Source organism: Anastrepha ludens, chromosome 4 (assembly GCF_028408465.1).
Source record: "Anastrepha ludens isolate Willacy chromosome 4, idAnaLude1.1, whole genome shotgun sequence".
Lineage (NCBI taxonomy): Eukaryota > Metazoa > Arthropoda > Insecta > Diptera > Tephritidae > Anastrepha > Anastrepha ludens.
In genome coordinates, this window is record NC_071500.1 from 2,446,093 (window position 1) to 2,466,363 (window position 20,271).

Genomic DNA, 20,271 nt, shown 5'->3' on the forward strand with positions numbered 1-20,271 from the left:
GTATGCTCGTATTTAGTAATGCCAACGTTTGCGTCAACGAAGTAAATCCATATGCCTCAGATACACACATTTCTATGTGCTAACAATCCCAGTAAGAAATTGGTTGGCCGTTTTTCTGACCTTATTGGCTTTTGTGGGCAAAAGTGTTTATGGGATGCTATTAATGGATGAATAATTAAGATCCGATTTCTCTGCATATCTTTATGTATTTGTAGATTTATTTTTTGATAGATTCCATTAATTGAAATTTTATTTGAAAATATTTCATACGAATATAAGGTGCAGTATTTCGCACTGGTAGTCATGCCGTAAATGTTGCTTCAAGCATATGCCGTGCTATTCGTAAGGCAATGAAAGGATCTCACTTCATGTATTCACGAAATCCTTGAAACAATTTCAAATGAAGCTATCAAGGATTTCACTTAGAATCCACCAGCACTTTGGCGCCGTCCAGCACAGCTTTACATTCAATTCAACACATTCTGGCATGAATGAGGTGTTTGCACTGTGCGTTTCGTATAAGAGCGTGAACTTACTTAAGTACATACATATTTATAAATTCACTAATATATGTAAGCACATATGACCGTACGTACATATCCCAGCAGTTTTGCGAGTGACGACTTCCACTGCGGTACCAGAGATATAACCAGCGTTTTAGCACTACATACTTCGCTAGTGCAAAGTAATGTAAGAAATGACGGTTTAAGTACATATTCTCCTTTTCGGTGTTGCCCTTTCGTTAGAGCATACATAAATATATAAAAGTGTACCATGAAAAGTAAATACATTCCGCTATTCCTATTTTTCATTTATCCATATGCTGTGGATTTCATAATTTGTATGACACACCTTCTGTTCAGTCTAGTTCAGCGGTAATTTTGCTTTGCGGGTGGAAGTAAATGAAAATTTAAAGCGATCTTTGTGGTTTAAGTAGTGAGTAAATAGGAGCTACGAGACCTTCTGCAGCAGCTGTCTGGAGGATGAGGTGGGATCTCCGCTGTCCTGCTCTCGCTAGGTTGAGATTCACTCTTCTTGGCACTCACTTTTTTGCTACATCTTCGGATATATCAGTGAGTAGTAGTTTTCTCCAAAACACTGAAAGCTAAGTCCCTCTCCCCTATTTTTCCTTGCATGTCTTCTCGTAACCTTGATAACAATCAAATAATTGCTGCTTTTAATGTCCACTTCTTGGCTCGCTAATACCCGATTTACACACGGAGACATCTGGAAATTCTCTTTTCATGTCTCATTCGCGGCCACACGGGCAAAATTGTTTTCGGCAACATTTTGACATTTAATGCTTTAGCAGCTTCTGGTTCGGATGTATTCTCGCACGCGCTTACATGTAAAGCGGAAAACGTTCGTCAACAATTTCTTAAATATATGAATGAAAAATGCAAACTGGCTAAATAATAAATAATTTGTTGTTGTTTTATTTAAATACATTTATAAATTATTGTACTTGAATAAAAACAAAAATGAAATTAAAAATACTTCATACATAAATAATTAACTTAAAATTAACTTGAGTATCTAGAAATGCGGGTAAAATTAGAATTCAACATAAAAATGCCCCATAATATATTTTAAATTATACCTACTTTACTAGCAAAAATAATCGTGCATTTCCCAAGCAGTGTTCGGATGTTTGTCATCTTTGTTATCTTCCGTTTGCTTGAAAACCAACACATTACTCAGAACCTTCTCCCACAAAAGAAGAGAACAAATGAAGCAACTGTCAAAAATTGCTTTAAGATTGGAAATACGAATAAGAAGCACAAAGCGTGTCGCCAGTACAGGAGACAAATTCCCTTCTCTCTTCCGCGGCTGTCCTTCACCCCAGAACAAAATGTTTCCCTTCCAGTTTTCTCCTCGTGTAAATGGGCACTAAGCGACAAATTTCTATGTGAACGCAACAATAGCGATGTTTAAGCGATCTTGTTTCTAGTCGTTTAGTTCACAAGCGACATGCTTATGACTGTGCTTCCAAGTATAAGCAGAGACATTTTGGGCGTTTTCCGCCTGTTGCTTTGTGCTCGAACAAAGTATCATGTTCCTAAACGCAACCCTGAAATATTTGACGATGTATCGTGTTCCTAAAAGTATCGTTGATGTTTTCGGTACGCAACAAAAAGCAACGAAGGTATCATTAAAAAAGCTGATGCAATATGTGTACATGTTCAAAGGAGAGAATGCCGGAAATCGAAGAAAGGTAAGTTTTAATGAAATTGTTTTTATCATTAAAGACAATTTTATTTAATTTTTAATATTCAAAGTAAATAAAATATTCTAAACGCCGACAGGGTTGCAAGGCATAACATTACAAAATATGTATCAATATTTTACGGATGCAATGTAGAGATAAGGTATTTATACAGTATTGATGAGAGACTTTTACATTGTAAACATACGTTTTGAAAATCGTCCTTTTTCTTATTCTGTTTTGTATACTTGCAAGAGGGATGCTAATCGGTAGGTGATTGGTGAACCGAAAGCAGCTTATATGGCATAGAATAGGTAGATAAAGTAAAAAAACTCCTTAGCAGAGGAGCTCAGTGGGATATTAGAGCATAAGATATGTAGAGGGTTGAAATTGTGAAGGTGTACGAAACAACAGAACTGCGAAGTGGAAAAGGATATAACAAATTACTACACACTAGTAAATTACTTGGTAAAATAGATTTGGGCGAAACTAGTGGTGGTTTCTAAGGCCACTCGAATTCGCTATGTCATATGTATAAGTATTAATGCCGTTAACTTTATAGTGAAAGTAGCAAGCTATTCCCTCTAATTGGGTTTGGCTACGTACATTTCAGTTTTAGTATATATTAGATAAACGGATATGCTTTCTAGAAGCGTATTTGCACAGACCAATATTCACATCTGTCATTACTGTTTATGTATTAAATGCTTATGTGAATTTTACTCTGAATCTTCATCCGCTTCCCGTGAATGAAACTTCTCGCTCTGTATTTTGGAAATTTTCCATTTAAAGCTAGATACATTTCTCGACTTTGTTAATATATTTATGGGATATAATTGGAGCTTATGCTCTTTTTTGGTTGTTTGGCCGAGTCGTTCGGCTCCAAATTGAGAGGTGCATCTTGATGTTTTTCACAAATGGACTGACCTACAGTTTTATGCCGCCTCCGAGCGGAGGCAAAATTAGTAAATGAGAAGTGTTTAATCTAAAATAAGAAAATAAGAGGGATTGATTTGAAAATTAGAAAGCATCAATTGAAAACGAGAAATACATATATACATAGGATCTACTATTGGTTCTACTTAAGCGCCAACAGACATATGCATTTTCTAAGGCAATAGCAGTTGTATGAAAGGAGGATTAGTTTAAAATGCTCGTGCGCAAAATTCTCCTCTAAATTTTCCAAAAAAAAATTAGTTTCAGTTCTGCTAAGTTTAGTCAAACAATGAAAATGTAGTTGTACAACGTGTCTTTTTACGAAAGTTTTTATATTAGGCCATAGAATTTCTGTAAGATTTATCTTTGGCGAATATGGGTCTAATGTAAAACTCTAGAAAGCACTCTGAATGAATTGCTACATCATTTACTATTGCAGAGTGGCACCTACCATTGTGGCCTTGCCTTACCGGCGCCATAACAAAGAGGCTATCCATGCACCACAATTATCTTTCATACACATCCGGCTGTCTAGCCTTTAGATACAACTCCACAACCGGAAATAGGTCCACCCAGGTATGGCACGGTTACCCTCTTTGGGGCGTCCTTTGGTATGACGAACAAGCCTGCTTGTGAAGGGTGAGCAGATTGGAGGTACTTTTTCCAATAGGGGGTTCTTGACAGATAGCGCGTGACTACTGTCAAACTAAATACCCGTTTTTTTCAGTATTCAAAAGACATTTCATCAAGGAGAGCCTTACGCTTCAACGACGTTTACAAATCGTACAATTGTATTACGAAAACCGAAAAGTCTGTTGAAGGTGTTCATATGCGCTCAGGCCAACTTATGGTGGTGTACAGCGATGAGGCGCATTTCTGGCTTAATGGCTACGTCAATGCTTTGTGGATAAACCAGCATTTTGAGCATTGGAAGCTAACATTACTAAAGTTGTTCATGAGACACCGACCGAAGTCCTCCAGTGAGTCATTCAAAATTGGTGTTTATGGATGGTCGAATTACGGCGCAGTTGCGGCCAACATTTTAAAGGGATTATCTTTAAAAAATAAATGTCTGAATAGTTCTACATAAAAGCTTCTAATTTGATCACCCTTTATATAACTGTTCAATGTAGTAACGAATGCTGCACGCTTACCATCAAGGTACATGTTTATAGTAGAAAGAGCCAGTGGTTCGTGGAATTCTGAATTAATAGGCGCCTCATTGCAGTGACAATAATGCGGCAATACTCTTTTATCCACGATACCACAACATCAACTCGTTATTGAGAAAGACTTTTTGGTTCGCAAGCGCCTCTTCTTTGAGGCTCGGTGCGTCCAGGCTTTATAGCCCTTAGCGGTTTTGTAAGCTACACCTCATCGTTATGCAAGAGTAAGTCAATCTTTTCTTTTGAGTTCTTTTTATATTGTATTCTATATTTTCCTGGGGTATCTGCATTGTTACACATATATTCTTTTTTATCTAGCCGTGGTTTTGCAGTGTATACTTTATGTTTCCTGATTAAAGTGGTTTTATTAAAGATTTTAGGTATACGGGGTTTGTTTAAAAAATTAGGCGAATTTTCAAATTTCGCGGGCTACGTACATTCGACTTTCGATTATTATTTGTTTTTATGTTGGTACACTCGTCTCGAAGATATGTATGCTTACGGTTTCTGCAACATAGCATATTTAGTTTGTTTGTGAGAGGTATAAAAAAGACAAGTGTTTCATGTGTTCGGCGATTTGGCGATTTTCTGCTATCGAGAAAAACGAATCAAAGAAGTTGCATCAAATTTTGTGTAAAAAATAGAAATAAGTGCTCAAAAACACTTGAAATGTTGACAGTGGCATACGGTGAGAGTACTCTGAGTCAAAAAAATGTTTACAAGTGGTACAAGCTTTTCACAGAAGGTCGAGAAAATGTGAATGAGGACGCTCGCTTTGGATGCCCCATCACATCAACAAACGGTGAAAATGTTGAGAAAGTGAAGAAAATTGTTATGGAGAATCGTCGAATCACAATTAGAGAAGTTGCTGAGGATGTCGACATATCGGTTGGCCAATGCCATGTAATCTTTTCGGAAATTTTGGGCATCAAGCGTGTGGCAGCGTTCAGGAAATATTTTTGCAGCAAATAAATAAAAAAAAAAACACATCTGAGATAAGTTTATATGTGTGTATTTCATTTGTTGAATTGAATTTGATGAATAATTTAATTAATTAATTAATTTTTCTCTGCCCTTTAACGAAACCCACCTATGCCTGAAATTTTACAGCCACTCCCCAAAATATATAGAAATCAATGAAACTCGGAACGCACATCACTCTTTATCCAAGTTAGGTTGGCATTGAAAATTTGCGAAATAGGTTAATTACCGCACCCATTCCCATATAACGGTAACTTAAAAAAATTAAAAAATCTGATATCTCTGTTCTAACTGAGGTAAAATTACTCAAATTTGATAAATTGCTGAAGAGCCTTGAAGAGAGGAGGACATGCGTTGTTGCCTATGCGGATGATGTTGCTTTATCTGTAAGACGAAAATTTGCGAACACGCTCTGTGAAAGCATGTGAGCTAATTAAGTGGGCGACGTCATGTGGACTAGGCCTAAACGCTACCAGATTTAAGACTCCGACATTGAATGGAATTACCTTGTCGTTCAGTGCTCGCTACCTAGGCTTGATATCAGATAGAAAGCCAATCTTTAATTTAAATGTAACAGACAGCTACTTAACTCATACAAGAAAGCCATAGGGTTAACTTGGGGCTTATCTCCGAAAATAACACACTGGTTGTGCTCAGCGTGGTAAGACCGATTGCAGTTTAAGGAGTATTAGTATCGTGTCTGGCACTTGATAAAAATATTACTGTGAACAGATTGTCTCGGTTTGAAACAACAGCAAACTTATGTATAAGTGGAGTTCTTAGAACCACCCCCACAGAAGCTCTAAGCATAATTTTGTACTTATTTCCAATTGACTTATACTGTAAGGAACTTCTTATAGCTGCCAAAGCCAGCATTGAGGCTCATGGGACTCGTCATCAAAAAACATTCCATAAAGGACTACTACCAGCTACTACAGATTTCTTTAACAGCGTAGAGATCCATTTTAATAAACTCTTTACCGCAATATTCTCTTCTAAAGAGCACTAGGGCAGTAGTACCAAGAATGATATAAACAAGATTGCGCCCATCAGAGCGTACGTGTCGTCACGTTTGCTGAGTTGTGCCGTATTGCCAACCATTTGCTCTTCGCAATAAATTTAGTGCTTTTTTATACCGAAAATGCGAAAATTTTGAAGTTTCGTGTTTGTTTCTTTTTGCGTTTAATTTAAAGCTACCGAATGCTTCAATGCTATCACTAGTAAAATGCTTCATACATATAAAGCTCGTTTTTCGATTGAAGGCATTTCCTCGCCGGCAGAAATGCATCCACTGTTTGCAGAGCGCCTCATCCTTTGGAAATATAATATAAAAAAGCTTATATCACACGCTTTATTGAGGTTCTTACTAGCACAATTTTTCACTGCACATTTCATGTTTTCTTATTTTTCACTTATACGAGTACACTTATTAACGCACATTTCAAATAAGAAACGAATATTCATAAACATCAACAATAACCGCAATCATGGGCAATGTGACCAGATCTCTGAGAAGATTTTAGTGCTAATGAAAATTTTTTTTACTCTTATAAAATTTGATAATTTGAAAGTGCAAATTTAATTTTTGGCTCCATTTAAGGTTATGCAAAAATATTATTTGCCCCGCTCCCAACTCTTCTTAAGATTGAAAACCTTTTTACACATTTTAAAAAGCCTTTGAATTTATTGAATGCGAATTAAAACCTTAGAGGTGTAATTGTTTCTTCCGGTCATAAATCTTTAGTGAGACATAGGACATTAAGAGTTGTATTCTTTGTAAAAATAAGCCACAAACTACCAGAAAATACTAAAGAAACCATACTGACATTTTTACAAAAAGAGTACCTTATCTAGTTACATAACTTCAAATATAGCAAAAAAGCCGTTCCCTTAACAAAAGAGTCTCGTTTAAGAAAAACCTCATAAATTAAATTGTACATAAGCATGACATATTTATTTAAAAAAACGCACATTTTAAAGACAATTTGTCACGCATACAAAGTTCTTTAAGTGATTCAATAAAAATTTGTTGGGTTATTTTCTTTGAATGGGCATTTTAATGCGTTTTTATATCCAAAGCTAGGCAACACTGCAGTAGCGAGAGAGAGATTTGACTGCCGAAAGCAGAAGAACACCAACAACACCTGCACTCGCGGGCAATGCCACCAGATGTTAAAAAAAAGTAAAGCTAAATAAAACTGAGTGAATTATTTAAATAATTATTAAAAAATGCATATTTTACAAAATTATAAACATGACATTTTAATTAGAACAACTAGAAAAATGTCATGAAGAAAGAACTAAAACTCCGAGACACAAAATAATAAAAATAACAAAAAAAAAATCATAAATCAAGTTACGAAAATGGTAATCTGGCCATACTGGAGCTAAAATCACGTAACTAGTTGTCAAATTCGCTGAGCGCAAAGTAACGGGACCACGATGGGCGCCATCTCATTATTCTTTGCATCATGCAGTAGTACGGTAGATAATGAAAATAGGGTCAGTATATTTACTGATGAACCCACAGGTGGAGGAGCTTACTCTTAAAACCTAAGCATCAGAGCGTTCTCCTCACCATAAGAGAGGGCTTACTACTCTTTAAGAAGAGAACCCTAACTACGAGGGAAGTATACGTCTACTCGGATAGTCAGGCAGCTCTGGAATCGTTAGAGTCAGTACAACACTCATCAAAAACCGTAGTTGTATGTCACAAATTATTATGCGAAGTATCGGAATATTTTCAAGTATACCTGATCTGGGTGCCAGGCCATAGAAATATAGACGGATGATGAATGGTAGATAGTGGAGTGGCATTTAGTACGTAGGTGTAGCTGTGAGGCTACAAAATCTTGCATACTGCTATGCCGGTATAGTAGTACTCATGAGAGTTTCCTTTTCATGGGCGTCATCCCGAAAAAAAGACACTAATGCTCGTGGAAGGCAATTACGTTTTAGACAAATAAGTAGGCAAACTTGGCCAGAATGGAACCACGGCCTACCAACCGAATGCGTTCAAATAGACTGGGCGTTGTTGTTGTTGGTGACTAGCGCAGTGTTATTGTGTGATTTTTTCAGATCCATTTCATGAGATCCAAGTATAACAGTAAATTTTTTCATCTCTTTATTTAAGATTTCATTACTTTGATGTAGAAAGGGCTTACCGAAAGAGCGAAGTGGAAAATGCTTTCTTTCCCCCTTCGCCTGACAGCTTCTGCAGATGTGATTGGAAGGAAGGTCAAGTCTGGCTGCATGACCCTCTATTTTCCAGTGACCTGTAAAGGTTGCAGTGATACGTGAAATGTTTGAGCGAGAGCACCCTAGTAGGTAATTCATCCTCTGGATGTTCTTGTTGCAGTACATATAGTTAATTGCTTTCACCTTCTTTCGGCTAAATCATAGTAGTGTAAAGCAATAGATGTTTTTATTGTATTGAATAAGCAAGCAACTGCCCCCGCCTTGCCAGCTCATCTGCTATCTCATTATGATCGGGAACCTATATCAAAGTAATTTGACATCAATGACCAAGCAGTTCTAGTTCCTTGTAATCTAAGGCCTTGACAGTCTGAAAAGATAGCTACTGTTGCTCCAATTTCTTTGTGGAGTTTTAGTGATTTGCAATCTTCCCTTATTGCTAGTAGTGATGCCTGGACCACGCTGGTATAGTCAGGAAGTTGAATTGATCTGGATGAGTTGAGCGGTTCCTAACAGAGGCCAGTTTCTACACCACAGTTCATTTCAGAACCGTGAGTGTAGATTTCGACATCGAACACCCAAACACTTTCCCTTCCCTCCATTTGGCTCTTGGTGGAAACCGTACCGTAAAGCCTTTCTTGAAGTTGAAGTGGAGGAGTCTGACTGGGAGTACTACAAATCATTTTTGTCGAAGCTGCCAAGATATTGAAGAAGAGAAAACCGAGGTTCAGTGGATCACTTCACTTTTTATATAAAGGGTGTTTTTTTTAGAGGTTAGGTTTTCAAGTTGGCACTACTTTTTTCGTAGATGGTCTTTTTGACAGCTGTCACTTGATTTATGCTCAGTTTGGTTTGCCATTTCATAATGAATAGACTTACACCTGAACAACGTTTGCAAATCGTGAAAATCTGGGCCCAAAACGAGATGGCCACCGATCTCGATTTTCACAAGAAAATTTTGTTCAGCAATGAAGCTCACTTTTGGTTGAATGGGTATGTCAATAAGCAAAATTGTCGCATTTGGAGTGAACATAATCCACAAGCCATTGCTGAGACGCCGTTACATCCTCAAAAAGTCACTGTTTGGTCTGCTCTATGGGCGGAGGGAATCATTGGTCCATATTTCTTTAAAAATGAAGCCGCCCATAATGTTACAGTCAATGGAGAGCGCTATAGAGCCATGATTAATGACTTTTTCGTTCCTGAATTGGACGATGTTGATGTGGACGACCTTTGGTTCCAACAAGACGGCGCTACATGCCATACAGCCAACGCAACAATCGATTTATTGAAGGAAACTTTTGGTGAGCGCACTATCTCGCGCCGTGGACCTGTGGCGTGGCCTCCAAGATCGTGCGATATAACACCGCTGGACTATTTCTTGTGGGGCTATGTGAAGTCGCTTGTCTACGCAGATAAGCCCGAGACGATTGACGTCTTGGAAGAGAATATTCGGCGCGTTATTGCTGACATACGGCCCCAATTGCTGCAAAAAGTGGTCGAAAATTGGGCCTCTCGGCTGGAATTTATTCGAGCCAGCCGCGGCGGCCACTTGCCCGAAATCATTTTTAAAACATAATGGCAAACCCTTAACTTTATAATAAAGCTAAATTCTTGGCCATAACATTAAATTATATACGTTTTATTTCATCTTGAAAACCTAACCTCTAAAAAAACACCCTTTATATTTAATATTAAGAGTAAATTTCGTCCGTCCCTCTGGTGCCACAAGCTAAACTCTCATTGTCTATGAGTTGGTCTGATTCCAAAAATTAACATCCAGCCCTAATTCAGTTTTAATGAAATGTACGCGGGTAATTAGCGCTGCCTTACTTTTTTTAACATTACTTAATTAATCCGTTTCTAAATACCTTAATTTTGAACAGAAATATGTTTTCCCTGACTGATACATGCATACATATTTATGTACCTACATCCATAACATTTTGTATGTAATATAAATCTAAAATCCTCCTCTTCACAAGCTGGGTAGAATGCACTGTCTGAGATGCCCATCCTTTCCATGTACTTCGCCCACAGAAAGTGGCCCGCCATCAGTCCAACCAGCTGTCTGCACTCCCTTCTGCTTAATGACAGGAGGGTTTGCGCCAGTCGATCGGAGATGACTGGTAACATTAGTTTAGTCCATCTGCAGCCTCTCTCAGCCTGCCAAGCTCGCTTTTGGGTTGTATTAACCCATTTGCTAACCGTGGCTTTGATGGCCGCAGAATGGAGTGGCAAAAACGGGCTCTGGGCCAAAGAAGTTGGCCTCAGAGCTCATCTTAGCTAAGGAGTCAGAGGTTGCGTTACCTACGATACCCACGTGTTCACCCGGTACCCATGTTAGCATCAGTCTATTATGTCTACCGACATAGTTGTAGACTTGTAATTAATACTATTTTTTTTATTAAAATCATAAATGATATCCTTTTAAAATATGCCATACTTTGAAAATTATTGTCTTAAGTTGTAATCAGCTAATCACTTGTGGTATCCTGTTCGAAATGTGGAGTTCACAGATCATTTTCGACTTTCTTCTAAAATAAGAATATGACACATTTCGAAGCGAACAGTGGGTGCCTAAATACCTAACAATTATTGCGCGGGCTCAGCGGAAATAAGGCAATTTTCCAAACCAATTTACATTTGTACATACTTACATACATTCTAACAGTATACAAATAAAGCGATTCGCATAACAATAACAATATTTTTGTTAACACTTTGTTGCAATATTTGCATATTTTGAAACAATGTGAAAAACGAAAAACCAACAATATGAAAGTGCCTAAAATAATAGGCATCGTTTGAAAATTTGGTAATGTAGTTTGAATACTCTATAAGTACAATGCAAATGACAATTCGATCTGTGCCTGCCAATGGTGGCAATGCACATACATACATACATATATTTGTATGTATGTATACATTTGCACACAGAATTGAGTATATTTCGCCACTTGTTGCATCGCCGAACACTGGGCCATTGTTTTTGACTTAAGCTACTGATGTTTTCAAACGAATTTTTTGCCTCTTGTGGCATTGTTTTATTTGATAGCGATTAGAGGACAATCAGTTCTAGCTTTATAATTTGTATTGCTAAATTTGGTGGTGATTTACAATTATACACTACCGGTCAAAAGATTGGGTTCACTTACATTATTTTGGAATTTTACAAATCAAGTCGGCTTATTAGTGGTTTTTTTTTAAACGTGCGTTCTGTTACTAGTTTGAGTTTAGGAGATTGTTATTGTTTACAAAGTGACTGTGGAAGACGCGTAGATCAAGCATGAACGTGTTATGACTTGCTGCATTCTGTCAATGCGTCTAGTGCCTATTATGCGTAACATCTTAATGCTGCAAAACTCGCTTCAAGAGTTATATTTCTAATTGTTGGTGTCATCTTTGTTATCAAAAAGGTAAGTAAAACAATTTCTTGTATTCCAAAAAATAACTGATTTACAAAAACTTACATACAAGTCGACGTTATACAAAAATTATCTTCTAATTATAAAAATTTAAATAAAACTACATATTTCTTGTTTTATTATTAAAAATGGGTCGGAAAGCAGAGCTTAGTGTAGAAACACGAGCAGTCATTGTATCACTACATGGAGAAGGCTATTCAACGCGAAAATTTGCTTCGAAATGTAATGTCTCTCAAAATGCTGTCATGAGAACGTTACAAAGAAAGAGCGATACTGGGTTCAATCAGAGTCGTCATCGTTCTGGGAGGCCTAAAACTACGTCAAAAGGAGAGGATAAGTTCATATGTGTTGTAAGCAAAAAAAAATCGTTTTCTAACAGCCCCTGAAATTCGCGAACAACTCAATTCTTCGCGCGAGGCTCCAGTATCTGTTTCGGCGGTACAGCGACGACTAAGAAACTACGGCCTAAAAGGGTGCGTCGCCGCCAAAAAACTTTTACTTCGAAAGCAAAATAAAGTAAAGAGACTTAATTGGGCTAAAAAACATAAAGAGTGGACAACTGAACAATGGTCTAAAGTCTTGTTCACGGACGAGTCCAAATTTGAAATTTTCAACAAACGACGCCGCCAATATGTTCGTCGTTTTGTCGGTGAACGCATGATGAACCAATGTGTTGTTCCCACAGTTAAGCATGGTGGAGGGTTAGTGTTAGTCTGGGGATGCTTTGCTGGAGACAAAGTTGGAGACATTGTGAAAATTGAGGGTATCATGGACAAAAAAGTCTACCACAACATACTTCAACGGCACGCTTTTCCGTGTGGGAAAAGACTTGTGGGCAGCGGATTCGTTTTCCAGCAGGATAACGATCCTAAGCACACTTCAAAATTTTGCCAGGATTACATTGCAGCCAAAGAAAATCAAAAACAACTCAAATATATGGAATGGCCTCCTCAGTCGCCGGATTGTAACCCGTTCGAGTTGCTGTGGGATGAGTTGGACAGAGAAGTAAGAATATTGCAACCTACTAACACAAAACAACTTTGGACATTTCTGCAAAATTGCTGGAATCAAATAACAGCAGAATCTTTGCGTAAATTAATTGATAGGATGCCCAGAATATGCCATGCTGTAATACGAGCAAAAGGCGGATATTTCGAGGAATCGAAAATATGAACAAATACCTGCGGATTTCTTTGAAAGTTAACATATTTTGTATTAAACACAATTACTTTCTGTAAAATAACAATATTAAAAAATGTTTGACGAAGAAAATCATGATTATTTGAAAAATTTTGACAATTTTTCAAGTGAACCCAAACTTTTGACCGGTAGTGTAAGTATAATATTTGCTACTTTCTTGTAATATTTTGGGCCATGGCAGTGAGAGGTACTGCATTCAAATTGACGGTAAACACAAATAAACGGGGAAATCCTTTTTCGGAGAAGCTGCCCTAAACATGAACCTTAACTGGATGAAGTTCAGTTCGTTGAAGTTGGCGATTAACAGCAGTACACCAGGAACGACATATGCAACTATTCGCCCAAAAGAAGACTCCTCCGTGAATATTCAGTTTGCCCAATTTAGTTCTGAATTTGCCTTAATCCATGAAAGTCGTTTTTCAATGTGTGATAATAGGAGCAGCGGTTTTTTTAATGTGCTTCGGAATTTGAGGTCTTCTGCGCGTAAATATCCTCTCATCGTGTCTTTGGATACATTAACATTACTTTTCCTTAAAACCACTTAGCTTCACTCAACAATAAGTTCGGTTTTGCCACAAACAAATCGATGATCTTCAGATTTTGCTTCGGAGAGGTACCCAACTTCTGTAAACCGTTGCACCCATTTATTTATGAACGTCTTTGAACACCCACTAACGAACACTGCTTCTAACCGCTTTTCAATTGAATGATGCTTTCACAGAGACCACATCATCAAAGGCTATGTATTTTATTTTATTTTTATTTTTTTATTAAACAAATTTTTTTTCTTTATATGTCAATGGCAAAATCTTACTGATTAGGTTTGCAATACCGTAAGAACTAAATAAATTAAATAGATGGCTAATCTGATAAATAATAAGACTCTATAAATGACTTCGAGAACTTGGCATCGAAAATAAAATATCAAGACTTCTAGAAATCCGATTAAACTTTTAAAGTCCTGTAGTAAGAGTGGCGAAATTGAGTTAATTAGATCTGAGAACTTTAATATAAAATGGATAATAAGAGCGGAGTACTCTATTAGGGCCATTCAGACTTTTGTGGCCGGGTTGATCTGAACAGTTAATGGTGGTAAGGGATTATCAAAGTGAAGAGGTTAAAGAGCAAAACGTAAAAACTTGCGTTGAAGCTTTCCAATTCTAAGAGAATGTAAGCAATAGATAGGGGGTATCGAATAGATCGGGGCAATCTCTTGAAAGCACAGTCTCTGGATTTAGAACAGGCTTTTGTTTATATCTAACAGACACAATAAACAGCAAAAATACTGGCGTTCATTACTAAATAATAGATCTCTATAAAAATTCATTAGGCTACCAAGCTATCCCGAATCGAAAAAGAAGACCAAATAGCCTAACTATTTAATTGGTTTGCTAGGTGCGAAAATATAAGTAATATCATATTATAACTTTATTCATATAACGGTTGTTCAAATAATGCAAAGAAAGATAAAAGTATGCGTAAAAAGAAAGCGAAAAAATCGAGATAATGTATATTAGTAAAACTCGGCTCATATGCAGCATTTTTATAGGGTAGGTTTGCTTAAAAATAGGCAAAGCCACGCCCATGTTCTATATAAGAGACTTTTCAAAATTTAAAACATCATACGCTGGAAAGTAAAATATGTTAAATTGGTTTAGATGATAGTGTTGAATATAGAAATTTGTTTACATACAATTTTCGAAAATGTGTGTGATACCCGCCATGTACACATAGCCCCTAGTCTGACGAAAAATAATTTTTTTCTTATGTAAACTGAATATTTTTTACGAATTTTTTCCTTCAGCTGGTGTAAAAGGTTACAATAATATTCAGAATTTATTGTTTTACCAATCGTCGTCGCTTGGATGAGATGCTTAAAGCTTCTACTAAATCTCTTTCAGTAACTCGACGATTTTCCAAAACGATATCCTGTATTTTTTTACGATTTCTGGTGTTGTTGCTGGTTTTGGTCATCTTAACAACACAGCAAAAAAATTAGGCTAGTGGCAACGCCCTCTCTTAACAAACCACAAAACTTATTGAACAACTTAGTAGATACAGTCGACCTGTTGCCCCGCTGAGAAAGCTGCAATGCAGTATTCAGCGAAAACGGCTAAATTTGGAACTGTACAACCTACCTGTAACAAAGCCACGCTGGTATGATAGTTTTAACAAACTAATATACATACATCCTTTCTTCGACAATAATTTAGATAGTGACGAAAGCTTTGAGATTGGTCTGTAATTGCGCACGTAATTTTTAATCAATTTAATAGTATTTGTACGGCGAACGCAGACTTTATGGGCTATGTGTATGTATGGCAATTATGTCAATAAAAACAGAGACTTAATCAATGAAACAGAAAGTATTTTCTATTCATTACAATTGCAAGAATCGATAATTTAAATGAATAATTTAAATAATTGTAGAAATACATAAAATAAAAAAATATATTGATTTGTTAGTTCCTTGATTACTTACTTACTGTTTAATATCTATTTATTATAATTACACACAAACATTGCTTTCGAAAAATTAATATGATAGGCAGGAGAGTCCGTAGTCAGGTTATTTGCCCAAATTATACACGTAGCTATGAATTTCAGCCCAACTTTATACGAAAAATGAAGCCTTCAGCCTGTGGAATACAAAACGAAATTTCCAGTTACATACACACAAACAAAAGTTTTTTCTGTGTATGCACATAAATCATGTGCGCATCCCAATCACATAGTGGTTGCATCGCTGTAGAAAGAAAAAATTCATCGGCAAATGACACGTGCGCTCTTTGTACAATTTCGCTTGCAGGTGGCATCCTTACATATACAAACCATTATGCCCTTTAAATTGCCATTCTCTTGGGGAGACGATACAAACTCGTTTCGTCAGTGTATGTAAATTTGGGTGGAGTGATAACCGAATACAAAATACCCATTAAAGACATGTTAGTATATATCTTTGCAATATTATTTGAAATATGACAGTATTAGCAAAACTTTCATTCCCCCATCCGTTTACATAACGTAACATTTAACCAAATTTTAATATGTTTAAGTCTTAATAATATCATTAGTGATCCGCCAGATGCTATGGCTAACAAGCCACCGCAAACCTGGTTCTCATCACTCTTCCTGATCTGCGTTAAAAATAATTTTTCTCGTGAACTCCTACAGTAGTCATTTGTTCTAAAATATCGCCGAGTTTCCGAATAAAGGGCCACGTAATAAATATCGTAATAAATGTTTTTTATATAATCAGTAATCGTGAAACTAGTAAAGTCCTTTCGCTTTCTCACTTACTTTGATACAGGGGTCGTTGCTGCTCAGGAGTTTCTGTAGCCTTAGAAAAATCAAAGGCGAAAAAACAAAATCCGATGCTTTCTGTGTTAAATTGTTTCGCTACATTTGCGGCATTCAGCTCGAAGAACGCTACACTAAGTCAACTTTTATCCGAACATCCTTGAAATGCGACTCGTATCCGAATACCAAATTAAAAGCCTACACATCATCAAAGCACATCAAATATTGTATTTATATACTCGTTACTCGTGTCCTTAGCGTGCGGTAGTGCGCCAGAGACGCCAGTTCACAAGCGTGATGTGCATTTAAATGCGCCGATAAAATGGTAATTAATTGCGTAATTTACACATTCACGGGCAACTGAATACGCCGACCGTTAACTGTCGACTGTCGACCGTTGCCACCAAATCATTCTAGGCGCTGCAAAGAAGGCGGAGTTGATCGGACGCCACCAAACAAAAAGAGCACCGCAGAGCACGTGGTGGGTATATGATACTAGCAAGAGAAAAACAATTTGACGAAGGTAGAGCCTGAAAAAAATTTGGAAAAGTCGAGTTGTCACTCAGTGCAGAAGGATGACAATGCAGCCGCATATACACTGGCCTCTACGTGATGTAGGCCAGCGCACATACATATGTATGTACATACCTACATCGAATTCATCCAACCGCTTGCTCAAAAATGCATAAAAACACGAGTAAACAAGTGTCGAATTTAGGGCAGGGTGAGAAGAGTTTGCGGTTGCGTAACTTTTTTCCTTCTCTACAACGAGTACTTTTTTGCTGTGCATACATAAGTACGTGTGTTTGTATGCATTCACTTGCTGCTTGCATTTCGTTTGGATTTTTTCATACGTATTTGTGTGTGTGCTTCTGATGTTAGCTGTTCGCTTTTAATATCCTTTGCACTGTTCAAAATTGATTAATGATCTGTGCAAAGGATGTTACGCCTTGTTCACAACTACAGCTACCACTATTTTCTGCTTTTTGCTTTGTTGCTTGATAACTACAAAGGCAAGGTTGGCGATGCACGGAAATGCCCTCGGAAGTGGTGGTGACAATTCCGAGGGAGGTTGGCGTGTAATCACCAAATCACTGAAAACCGCTTCGTATAAGCGGCACATAAAATAAAAGCGAAATAAATTTGTGTTGTCTTTAACAATGATATTATCAATGATCGCCCTCCCGGTAAGCAGAGCAAAGATTTGGGTATAATCTTGTTACCATCCTCAGATAATCGCCGCAGTGGTACAAACAATTACCGACTGTGGCTAATGTGACACATATTGCAACAAATACCGGGCAGCGACTACTCTGCTAAGATGAGCAATCGAGCCTCTTACTGACACGCGGAGTACTTGCATGTACATAAGTATGTATGTAAAAATGTGCGAAAAAAGTGGTCGATACTAAACGAGAATAAAAGAAGGCAATGAATTCTTGCTGATTTTTACCTGCGATTCAAATAAATAAGGCCTAATAAAATTTGTTCATTATTTTAAGATTATTTGAATATATATAAGTATATATAGTTGGCGTGTACACCCTTTGTGGGTGTTTGACCGACCTCCTCCTCCTATTTGTGGGGTGCGTCTTGATGTTGCTCCACAAATGGAGGGACCTACAGATTCAAGCCAATTCCGAACGGCAAATGTTTTTTATGAGGAGCTTTTTCATGGAAGAAATACACTCGAAGATTTGCCATTTCCTCCCGAGGGGCTATTGGAAAAAAAACGTTTTCTTTATTTTGATCTTTCACCGATATTCGAACCTACGTTCTCTCTGAATTCCGAAGGGTAGTCACGCACCCACCCAATCGGCTACGGCGGCCGCCGTATAATATTTTGAAAACATTTTATATATAATTAAACAAACCTGGTTACCTTTGTGCAACCAAATTTGAAAGTCCTTTGTTCTTAAAAGTCATGTTCCGATGTTTTTGTTATAAAAAGTAAGCGGACTTTGTTATAAAAAGTAAGCGGACTTTAAATATTCAATAAATGATAACACATCCCTTTTGTTGAAAGTTTCGATAAAATGTTATCATACTGCCCACTCAGTTTTACAAAAGTTTCAGAAAAACTTATAGGTAACCACTTTTATTATCAAATCATCCAATCGCTTCACTTTGGTAACAAATTGTTTCTCAATTTCGGTAGAGAATTTTCACAATTCCTAGATATTACGTGACCACTGCAGGACAGTCCGTTACAGAAACAGGCGCTAAATTCGAAATAAGCACTCTTATAATACCTTGATCAAAAAGTTTCGGAAATATATTCACAAAATTCAAAATACAAATTTGTTCCTCAAAAGTGATATTACCGTCTTCAAAGTACTCACCATACTACAACGTACGCATGCCCGCTTTTGATGTAGCTCGCGAACTATTTCTGGAACTCTATTTGCGGAGAGAGAGTCGTCTTCGATTCGGCTGTTTTGGTTGTTAAAATGCTTTCCCCGTAGTGGTTTTCTGATTCTATTAAACAAAAAAGTCTCAGAGAGCCATATGAGGTGAATTCGATGGCTGTTGGATGGTATTTGTTACATTCTTCATCAAAAATTCAGGGTTAACGCATTGAACGACGATACGCTAATGTGGGCAAAGTTCACGAGTTGTTTTCCCACACATATTGTCCATATGGCAGTTAATACATTCTGGCATAAATATACTCACTCGCCTGATGTCTGGATTGCGTGTCGTACTTATAAACACACGTCTTGTCTCCGGTAATTATGCAGTTGGGTTAAATAGATGTTGGGTTAGATTCAGCCATGTCTTTGACAATATCAACGCGATTCCAGTTTTGTATGCAATTCCAGGACCTTTAGGACCAACTCTGCAGCAACACGGGGCAAACGCAAATAATTAACAACAATGTACTGAACGGATCTATAAGCAATGTTCAAGTACTCTGTCAGCTTAATTTGCAGTTATTGATCAATGTTTCAAAATTTCATACAAACTCACTGTTACAAATTGAAATCCATTTTTAAAACTGTAAAAAATGGAAAACTCGTGCAGAGGTAGAATTACTCAAGACGGCGTAACTTTTACAAATGTCAGGCAAAGGAGATACAATTTTGGGAGGAATGTTTATCACAGATATGGCAACCTAACAAAGTATAAAACAGCGCCGCTTTGCGGTTGTTCCGGAAACCTTTTGATCAAGATGGTAGTCTTTTTTTTCGAACAGTTTTGCACAGCAGCTCATAAAGAAATTTTGATCACTCATAACCAACATTTAAAAAAAAAATTAAATATATATTTATGTACACGTACAGCATAAATCATCTCTATTTTAGAAGAGGTGGACATATTCATAGCACGTAAAATATTGGTTACATAGGTTTTTTATTAAACCATATTTTATTTGTTTGTCAATCTTCTGAAGTACCTCGTTTTTTGAGCAATTATGAAAACCCGTGTGCATTTGCTGAGGTCATGGATTTTCTGGATATATGACTGCGACCTGTTATCCTTGAATTGCCACACATACATATGTACACTTGCAAGCACATATTTTCCAGTACAAACACAAGTGTTACCATTGTTACAATTCATGAAACGAGGAATTTATAGCTGTTGTTGTTCATCACACAACATCAAGTATTGAATACACTCGCTCGTACTACAGTTGTCGCCTGCGAACAATGCATGACAAATTTTGATTTTCTGCGCATTTAATCAATTTCAACCATCTCATCCATTTCAGCTATTTTATTCAGGCTATGTGTTTTGCCTGTTGCCCCATCCACCTAGTCAGTCATTCTTCCATCCAACTAACCATCCAACCATCAAACAGCTAGCCATCCAGCTAGTCATCTCAGTCAGCGCAACATGGTGCAGTCGAAAGAAC